The sequence below is a fragment of the Callorhinchus milii genome, unplaced genomic scaffold, assembly GCF_018977255.1.
Source record: "Callorhinchus milii isolate IMCB2004 unplaced genomic scaffold, IMCB_Cmil_1.0 Scaffold3, whole genome shotgun sequence".
In the NCBI taxonomy this organism is placed as follows: domain Eukaryota; kingdom Metazoa; phylum Chordata; class Chondrichthyes; order Chimaeriformes; family Callorhinchidae; genus Callorhinchus; species Callorhinchus milii.
Window position 1 is genome coordinate 20,548,740 of NW_024704744.1, and position 10,686 is coordinate 20,559,425.

General features: G+C 43.4%; 1 non-coding gene across 1 annotated transcript in view; it reads left to right on the plus strand.

Annotated features, from left to right (window-relative positions):
• Positions 1-10,685: 10,685 nt before the first annotated feature.
• trnas-aga overlaps position 10,686 on the plus strand; it is an 82-nt gene continuing 81 nt past the window's right edge. The window contains exon 1 of the tRNA in view: position 10,686. This exon is cut by the window's right edge and continues 81 nt beyond it. This is a non-coding gene — a tRNA (tRNA-Ser).

Below are 10,686 nucleotides of genomic sequence, written 5' to 3' on the forward strand. Positions count from 1 at the left end.
ATAGGGGTATACATACAAAATAGTTAGCAATAGATCTAAAAAGGAGTTTAGGAGGAACTTCTTCACGCAGAGGGTGAAGAGAATGTGGAACTGACTGCTGCAAGCTTTAGGTTGAAGCAAAAAGCATCAACATATTTAAGTTGAAATGTGCTGCATACATGTGGGAGAAGGCAATAAAAGGGTATAGGTGAAATGTTTTGGAGCGGTATCCTATAGAATATAAATTCTGTCATGGACATGTTGGGCTGGATGGCCTGTTTCCCTGCCTCCTGCCCCATGCAGTTACATATGATGTTGCTCGTGGCTCTTTACTTTTCATCATCTATATGTTTTCCCTCGGTGCCATCTGTAGTCTACTTCCGCATGTACGCAGATGACACCCAACCCTATCTCATTACTTCTACCCTCAGTTTCAGAACCACTGCTGTTTTGAATGACTGCTCGTAGACAATATAATTACATTTGTATAGCACCTTTCACGTCAGGAGGACATCCCAGGGTGCTGCACAATCAAGGTTTTGGACCTGAGCTGAGGATCAGCATCGGGGAGGCTGGAGGGGAGGAGGGGAAAGAGGATGACTGAAGATACGGTCGAAGAGGAGGGCCTTGAGACGGGTCTTGAAGGAGGCAAGGGAGGGGGCGAGGTGGAGGGACTGTGGGATGGAGTTCCAGATTATGGGGGCAGAGTGGCTGAAGGCCCACCTGCCAATGGTAGGGCAGACGAGGCAAGGGACCGTGAAGCAGACTGGAGCCCGCTGAGTGGATGGAGCGAGCAGATTGGTAGGGGCTTAGGAGGTCACAGAGGTAGGGGGGGAGCAAGACCATGGAGGACTTTGAAAATTAGGACCAGGATCTTGAACTCTATCCTCTGTGTGATGGGAAGCTCATGGAATTGGGCGAGGATGGGGGTGATGGGGATGTGGAGCCTGATGGGGGAAAGGATCCAGGCTGCAGAATTCTGGATGATCTGCAATCTATGGGGGAGGAGTAGGGAGGCCAACAAACAGGGCGTTTGGTAATTTAGCCTGGATGTTAGGAATGAGAGGGTCTCGACGGCCTGTGGTGTGAGACACTGGCAGAGACGGGCAATGTTGTGGAGGTTGGGAAAGTAGAGTGGGTCATGTATGGATGTGGGGTAAAAAAAAAGTTGAGGGTAAAACAAGACACCAAGGTTCCGGACTGGCTTAGTGAGGTGGAGTGTGCAACCATGAATGGTGATGCTGTCAGTGCCTGAAGTGTGGAGGCGCTGACGAAAGCCGATCAGGAGAGCCTCGGTCTTGTTGATGTTCAGCTGTAGAAAGTTAACTCTCATCCAGGACTTGATGTGTGACAGACATTCTATCAGGACAGCAGTTGTCCTGGAGTCCAGGGTGGATACAGAGAGGTAGAGTTGGGTGTCATCCGCATACATGTGGAAGTTGATCCCTTGGTTACGGGTGATGTCACCAAAAGGGAGCATATAGATATTGAAGAGGAGGGGACCAAGGACAGAGCCCTGAAGAATGCCGCAAGAGACTGTGCGGGGGCTATAGGAGAAGCCATTTGTGGAGATGAAGTGAAGACAATGTGAGAGGTAGGATCTGAACCATTCAAGGACAGAACCATGAAGGTTGGGGTGAGAGGAAAGGCGATAGAGAAGGATAGAGTGATGAACAGTTTTGAAGGCAGCAGAGAGGTCAAGGAGGACGAGGAGGCAGAGGGAGCCCTGGTCACAGATGGACAAAATGTTGTTTGTCACTTTGACTAAAGCTGTTTCTGTGCTGTGGGTGGCACGGAAACCTGATTGGAGGGGTTTGTGAAGGGAGTGATGGGAGAGGAAGGAGCAAAACTGGGAAGCAACAATTCATTCCAGGTCCTTGGAAAGGAAAGGGATGTTGGGAGATGGTGCATCACATCTTGGATGAGTTCTGACTTTCTCCAGATAAATGCAAGTAAGAACAAGATTCTCTGGAGTGGCTTCAATCAGTACATTTGCAATTCTGGCTCCGACCACATCAATCTGCACAGATGCACCTTCTATCCCACAGAGCCAGTACGAAACCTCAACGTCTTGTTTGACCTTTAGCTATCCTTCCAGGCCTAGATCTGGGCTCTCACTTGCTCGGCTTTCCCTCACCTCACAACATGGCTTGCCTCCATCACTACCTCTCCCCCCAAGCTTTACCTCACCCTTCCTCTGATTCCTCCTGCAACCCTACACTCCCATGCTCAATTAATAGCAGCCAGCTCCATGTTTCGTGCCTAACTCTTCCCCCAACTGGGGGCCAAGCTTTCAGCCATTCCACTCCTAGTGTCTGGAACTCCATTGCGGAGTCCTTTTGTCTCGTCCCCTCCCTCCCCATCTCTAAGTTGCATTTTAAGACCGCTTTTTTCGACTGCGCTTTTGGCCAACTCTCTTCTTTCCCTTTCCCCAGCTTGGGCTACCAGATGATTTTGTGAATGGGCTTTGAGACGTCTTAATAATATGAAAGGCACATATATAAGTGTAACATTTTTGATGTTGTTGTAATATTCCATGCAATTCTATGTAAAATATTTTCTCTTTGAAGAACAGATATTGGATATCCCTAAAAACATTTGTTCCAAGCAAACAATGCTCAGCTGTGAGAATGAACATTTCCCATGGGACAAAATTAAATGTGCTAAGTTCGTCAAGAGTTTATTAAAATACAATAGTTACCATAATTGCAAACAGATGTAGAGCCTCTCACATTATGATTTATGAAAAATAAGGAATTATTTTTCACCTCTGTGTTGATTTTAAAATGAATAAGAATAGCTTTAAAGTAAAGCCGATTGTCTTAGAATTATAGAATCATAGAATTATACAGCAAAAAAGGAGGCCATTCAGCTCATCGTGTCTGTGCCGGCTCTTTTAAAAGAGCTACCCAAATCAGTCCCACCCCCCCGCTCGCTCCCCATAGCCCTCCAAATGTGTCCTCCCTAAAAAGTAATCTACTTCTCTCTTAAAAGTTGTTATAGAATTGGCTTCCATTGATTCCATTTCGAACAATGCATTCCAGGTCCGAACAACTTGCTGTGTGAAAAAAGTTCTCCTCATCTCTCCTCTGTTTCTTTTAACAACTATTTTAAATCAATGTCCTCGGGTTACCGACCCACCCGCCAGTGGAAATAGTTTCTCATTTTTCACCCTATTAAAAACTTCTATTAAGTCTCCTCTAAACCTTCTCTGATCCAAAGAGAATAATCCTAGATTCTCTACCCTCTCCTGATAACTGAAGTCCCTGATTCCTGGTACCATACTGGTAAATTTTCTTTGCACCCTCTCCAATGCCTTGACATCCTTCCTAAAGTGTGTGCCTGGAACTGAACACAGTCTCTAGCTGAGGCCTAACCAGTGTTTTATAAAGGTTCATCATAACTTCTTGACTTTTGTATTCTATGCCCCTATTTATAAAGCCTAGTGCCCCTTATGCTTTTTTAACAGTTTTATCTACCTGTCCTGCCATCTTCTAAAATTTACTTATATGAACCCCCAGGTCTTTCTGTTCCTTCAGCCTCTTTAAGATTCCACCATCAGTTTATATTGCCTCTCCTCATTCTTCCTTCCAAAATGCATCACTTTGCATTTCTCCATATTAAACATCATCTGCCATGTTTCTGCCTATTTTACCAGTCTGTCTATGTTCTCTTGCAGTCTGCTAATGAACTTCTCACTACTTACTACTTTTCCTAGCTTAGTATCATCTGCAAAATTGGAAATTGTACTCCCTATATCCAAGTCCAGGTCATTTATTCTGTGTATTATGTGCCGATTGGCAAGAACCAAGACTTAGGAACCCCAGTGTGTGTTGATGTACTGATGGAGTTTAATAAGTTAACGCTGAATTGCTTGGCATTGCAAACACTGTCTGGCAAGCATCCGATTGTTTGTCCAGCTAGGATTACCTCACCTCACTGTGTACCACCAGATCTGTTCAGCACTAATAATATTAATTATTTACGATCGTCCAAGTAATAAATTCCTTTGACTTTCTAGGAGATCCTCCCATTGCCTTTATCTTTTGTGACAAACGTTCATATTCTGTGTTGTTATGTCTCTGGCATTATAAGAAGATTTTCATTATGTTTCTATTGTAGAATATTAGTGGCAGGTAGATTGGATCTGTTCTGCCTTCTCTCATTCATTCTGTAATGCACTACAAAAGAGGATTGATTAATGAGCCGATCAGGCAATGCCAAAGAAATTTTATTAACTTTGAGATGTCTTACTGACACCATATGGTACAATATTCCAAGAAAGAGTGGGCTCACTTGAGCAGAGAGCCCAGCAGCATTCGGAGGTAACTGAGTGAGGTGGAATAGAGTAAGTATTCTGTTAAGAAATTTCATGAGTGGGAAATGAGTGCGGTGGAACAGAATGAGAATTCAATAAAATCCTTTGCATTTGATATAGCGCTTTCCACGTTTTCCAGACATCTCAAAGCGCTTCACAGAATATACCATAAAGTGAATTGACTGTATATTTGTGGGCAAAAATGGCAGCCAATTGTGCACAGCAGTGTCCGACAAGCAGTCATGGATTGAAGTGACCAATTTATTATTGTTTTTTTTTCTTGAGGGATTATTATCAGGTGTGTGGAGTAAGGAAACTTGCCCAAGGTTTCACCCTGCTGGGAATCAAACCCACGTCTCTCGCTTGCGAGGTGAGTGCTCTAACCACTGAGCTACAGGACTCCACAAATTCTGTAAAGGAATTTAGTGAGAGTGGGAATTCGGTGCAGAGGGGGAAAGAGGTGCATAATTATAAAATATATAATATTTATATTAAAACAATATAAAACATGTCTCTGAATATGGCAGGGCAGCTGAGACCAGTTGCCTGCATATTGTGCGCCATTTGGGAACTCCAGGATGCTCTGGGTGTACTGAACAGACACTTGTGTAGGAGGTTCCTCCAGCTGCTCAAGCTTGAGCTCAGAGTTTCTGAGCTCAAGGAGAGGCTAGTGTCACTACATATCATACGGGAGGCTGAAGAGTTCATGGATCAAATGTTTCAGGAGGTGGTCACCCCAAAGCCACAGAGGGTTCAGAAGGAGAGTGAGTGGGTGACCACCTGGCATCGTAGGAAGAGGGGACGGGTAGTGCAGAAATCCCCTGAGAGTATGACATTCACAAACTGGTTCTCGGTACTGATCTCGGTCAGGTTGATGACACCTCTGGGGAGGGGAGTCAAAAGCAAATGGATGCACAGAGGGACAATTGGTGAAAGGAGTAGATAAGCATTCCTGCAACCAAAGATATGATTCTAGCATGGTATGTTGCCTCCCTGGTGCCAGGGTTAAAGACATCACAGAACAGATGCAAAATGTTCTACAGGGAGAAGGGGAACATCCAGAAGTCATGGTCCATATTGGGATCCATGACTTAGGGAAAAAAAGAGCTGAGCTCCTACAGAGAGAGTATCAGAAGCTAGGGAAAAAGCTAAAGACCTCAAAGGTGGTGATCTCTGGATTTCTCCCAGTGCCTTGTGCAAGTGAATATCGAAACAACAGGATCAAACACATGAATGCATGGCTGGAGAAATGGTGCAGAAAGGAAGGCTTCAGGTTCCTGGATCACTGGGACCAGTTCTGGGACAGGTGGGACCTGTACAAGGTGGATGGGTTACACCTGATCAGGCCTGGGACCAATGTCATCATAGGGAGGTTAACTATTGTGCGGGGAAGTGTTTAACCTTAATTTGAGGGGGGAAGGGAATCAGGATAAGCATTAGAGTGGACAAACAAGTTACATAGGGGGCTGGGAGAGACGAATAGCAACGTAATAAGGAGTAAGCCAAAAAAAGAAGGGATTAGACAGGGGAGAAATGCAGAAAAAACTATTTGTGTAACAAATAAGATTGGTGAGCTGTGGCTCAAATTGCCACATGGGGTTATGATGTAGTGGCAATAACGGAGACCTGGCTCAAACAAGGGCAGGAATGGGAGCTGAATATTCCTGGCTTCAATGTATTCAGGAGGGATAGGGAAGGAAAAAAAGGAGGGTGGGTGGCAATATTGATTAAAGACATGGTTACGGCCCTGGAAAGGGACAATGTGCTAGAGGTTACAAAAACAGAATCTATTTGGTTAGAGTTAAGGAGTAGAAAAGGAGCTGTTACACTGTTAGGTGTATGCTATAGACCACCAAACAGTGAGAAGGTGATAGACGAGCAAATCTGCAAGCTGATTTCAAAAAGATGCAAAACCAATAGAGTAGATCCTACTAATGGGAGACTTCAATCATCCTAACAAACTGGCAAAATTACAGTGTAAAGGGCAAGGAGGGGGAAGGATTCCTGGATGCAGGATAACTTTATGGATCAGTATGTTTCCAGCCCAACAAGGAAGGAAGCAGTGGGATTTCTGGGGAATGAAGTGGGGAAAGTGGAGCAGGTTTCAGAAGGAGAGCATCTGGATAACAACAACAAACAACAACAAAATTACATCTATAGAGCACCTTTCACATCAGGAAGACGTCCCAAAGTGCTGAACAATCAGTCAACAGTGATCACAACATCATTAGGTTTAGAGTACTTATGGAAAGGGACAAGGAGCAATCAAAGGTGAAGATACTCAACTGGAAGAGGGCAATTTCAATGAGTTAAAAAAGGACCCAGCCAAGGTGGACTGGAAAGAAAGATTGGCAGGTAAACAGCTAACGAGCAATGGGAAGCCTTCAAGGAGATAGTTTAGTGACAGAACAAATACATTCCCACAAAGGGGAAAGGTAGGGCATCCAAACCTCCCTGGATGAATAAGGAAATTGGGATTAAAATAAAACAGAAAAAGAAGGCTTGATAAATGTCAGGTCCAAAATACAGAAGATAATCAAATAGAATATAGACAGTACAGAGAAGAACTGAAAAAGGAAATAAAAGGGGCAAAACAAATGTATGAGAAAAGATTAGCAGGTAACAAAAGGGAACCCTAAGGTATTTTAAAAGCATATAAAGAATACAAGGTTAGTCAAAGGTAGAGTGGGTTCAATTAGGGACTAAAGAGGAAATTTTCTTGTGGAGGCAGAGGGCATGGCTGATGTAATGAATGAGAACTTTGCATCTGTCTTCACAAAAGAAGAGAATGCAGCCAATGCCTCAAGTATCAGAGAAGAGGGTAGGGAAATTGGATATGATAAGAATAAATTGAGGGGAGGTACTAAAAATGTTGTTGGTGCTCAAGGTAGATAAGTCACCCAATCCGTACGGGATGCATCTTAGGTTACTGAAGGAAGTAAGGGTGGAAATAACGGAGGCTCTGACCACAATCCTTCAAACCTCTTTGGACACCGGGGTGGTGCCAGTGGACTGGAGGGTTGCAAATGTCACTCCCCTGTACAAAAAGGGGCAGAAGGATAAACCCAGAATCTACAGGCCAGTCAGCCTAACATCAGTAGTGACGAAACTTCTAGAGACTATAATCCAGGACAAAATAAATTTTCACTTAGAAAAATATGGGTTAATAAAGGACAGCCAACACGGATTTGTTAAAGGCAAATCATGTCTAACAAACCTGATAGAGTTTTTTGATGAAGTAACAGAGAGGGTGAATGAAGGTAGTGCAGTTGATGTAGTTTATATGGATTTTCAAAGGGCGTTTGATAAAGTGCACATAAGAGACTTGTAAGCAAAATAGAAGGCCACACTATTAAAGGGACAGTGGCAGCATGGATACAGAACTGGCTGGGAGACAGAAAGCAGAGAATGGTGATGAACGGTTGTTTTTCTGACTGGAGGGAAGTGTGCAGTGGTGTCCCCCTGGGTTCAATATTGGGACCACCTCTGTTTTTGATCTATATAAATTACCTGGACTTGGGTATAGGGAATACAATTTCCAAGTTTGCAGATGATACTAAGCTAGGAAAAAGTAATAAACAGTGAGGAGGATAGTAGAAGACTGCAAATGGACTATATACTGACTGGTAAAATGGGCAGACACGTGGCAAATGGAGTTTAATGTGGAGAAATGCAATGTGATTCATTTTGGGAGGAAGAATGAGGTGAGGCAATATAAGCTAAATTGAGAATCTTAAAGGGGGTGAAGGAACAGAGAGACCTGGGGGTTCATATAAGCAAATCTTTGAAGGCAGCAGGACAGATAAAAAAGAATACGGGATTCTAGGCTTTATAAGTAGGGCCACAGAATACAACAGTCAGGAAGTTATGATAATAATAATAATAATAATAATAATAATAATCCTTGCATTTGATATAGCGCTTTTCACGTCGGGAGGACGTCCCAAAGCGCTTCACAGAACACACTGTAAAGTGAATTGACTGTATATTTGTGGGCGAACGCGGCAGCCAATTGCGCACAGCAATGTCCCACAAACAGTCGTAGATTGAAAATGACCAATTTATTATTGTTTTTGGTTTTGGAGGATTATTATTAGGCTCTGTGTGGAGTAAGGAAACTTGCCCAAGGTTTCGCCCTCTGCCTGGAATTGAACTCAGGTCTCTCGCTTGCAAAGCGAGTGCTCTAACCACTGAGCTACAGGACTCTTGATGAACCTTTATAAAACACGAGTTCGACCTCAGCTAGAGTACTATATTCATTTCTGGGCATCACACATTTGGAAGGCTGTCAAGGCATTCGAAAGCTTGCAAAGGAGATTTACCAGGATGGTACCAGGAATGAGGAACTTCAGCTATCAGGAGAGGCTAGAGAAGCTAGGATTATTCTCCTTGGAGCACAGAAGGTTAAGAGGAGACTTAAAGGAGTTTTCAAAATGATGAGGGAATTCGATAGCATGAATAAGGAGAAATTATTTCCGCTAGTGTGTGGGTCGGTAACCTGCGGACACCAATTTAAAATTGTTGTAAAAAGAAACAGAGGTGAGGAGAATATTTTTCAACCAGCGAGTTTTTCGATCTGGAATGCGTTGCCTGAAAGGGTGTTGCAAGCCGATTCGATAACAACTTTTAAGAGAGAAGTAGATAATTATTTGAGTAGGACAAGTTTGTGGGGCTATCAGGAAAGAGCAGGGGAATGGGATTGATTTGGGTAACTCTTTTCAAAGAGCCGGCACAGACACGATGGGCCAAATGGCCTCCTTCTGTGCTGTATGATTGTATGATTAACAGCTTGTGGGAATAAAAGGTTTTTGTTTTTCAATTTTTTAAAAATGACTTGCTCTTGACCTTGTTGGATCAGGTGACTAGAAAGTCCCCTGTGGCTTGGGTTTATACACAGTTTTGCTCCTGGCTGTTTCATCATGAGGAGGAAATGACCTCTGCATTTTTGCTGTTTGCCACTATTTCCTCCCTAACGCTCATGCACAATTCCAGTGTGCTGACACAAAAGCCCACAGGAACATACATGCAAATGAGATTTTTGATATTTATTAGGTGATGTGAAATGGAGCCTTGCACCAGTGAATATGTGGAAAAAGCAATGATTGGAAGAACTGGAATACAGGGTGTCAGCACCTATACTTGTGCATGTTCCAGGAACAACATACATTCAATATGTTTGAAATGTTAGTCATCTGGATCCATAATGGTTGATCAAATGGGCTGAAGACCCTTATTTATCCAAATCGCTCTTGTGATAAGTATAGACAACTCACAACAGGGTACTACTCTGCAGACCATATTCTCTCCTGCACTAGCTTTCATCCATCTAGCGATCTCCTCCTTGTCAGACTCCACTGGCTTCAGTTCAACCCCAGCAGATCAATGTTTAAAATCTCGGTCCTGCCTTTTGAATCACTTTACAGTTTTACTCCTCCCCATTTAGGTAATCTCTTCGGGAGATTAGAGATTACAAAAAATCAAGATTTCTACAGCTTTACTCTCCTGCCCATCAACTCCAGTCCTCTAATTCTGATTTATTGCTTGTTCTTCACTCCCTCTCTCTTGCCATTGACGGCTGAATTTTTAGCTATTACAACCTTTACCTACAATAACAACTTGCATTTATATAGTGCCCTTCGTGCGGGTAGCATTTCTAGAAATATCTTCCAAAACATCTTTGCCTCACTTTCTCAATCCTACTAAAAAGTTACCCTTTTGTCCACGCCTTTGATCTCAACATCTTTAACTCTTCTCTCCGAACATTATCCTACCTGAAAGGTCCTATATAAAAGCAAGTGTTGTCCTTCTCCTCTCTTTCCTGGACTCTCCCCGTTATCAGTTTCAAGTGCTTTGAGATGTTATTCTACTTGAAAGGATCTATAGAAGAACAAGTTGATCAACGAAATATTTCTTAGGCAGAATCAATTTTGGACATATGTCTTTGTTGTTGATGAACTATTAGGGCCATTTTCACCAGTGTCAGTCAGCAATGTCCACAAACAGCTATGAGGTGAATGACCGATCAGTTTCTGGGGAGGAGGAGAAATTTATTTCTCTTTTCATGGGATCTTTACCATTACCCAAACAGCAGATAATACTTGGGCCATGAGATTGATTTTATGGAAGAAACAGATAGAAGTTTATACTGAAGACCTTCCTTGTTGACCACACCTACGGTCACCTTCCCCCCTCCCCCAGACTCGGTCTTGTGCTCCATCGCCGTTAAAGCGCTCTGAGACGCCTCCTGGGGGGGCGTGGAGGGTGCTATATAAATCCAAGTTGTTGTTGTTGTTGTGACAACGGGGGCCCTAAAGAGGAGAGATGAATGAGAACATTGCTCCAGGGCCGAGCGGGTGGATCTGCGCGCGGCGGCGGCGTTCTTCCCCATG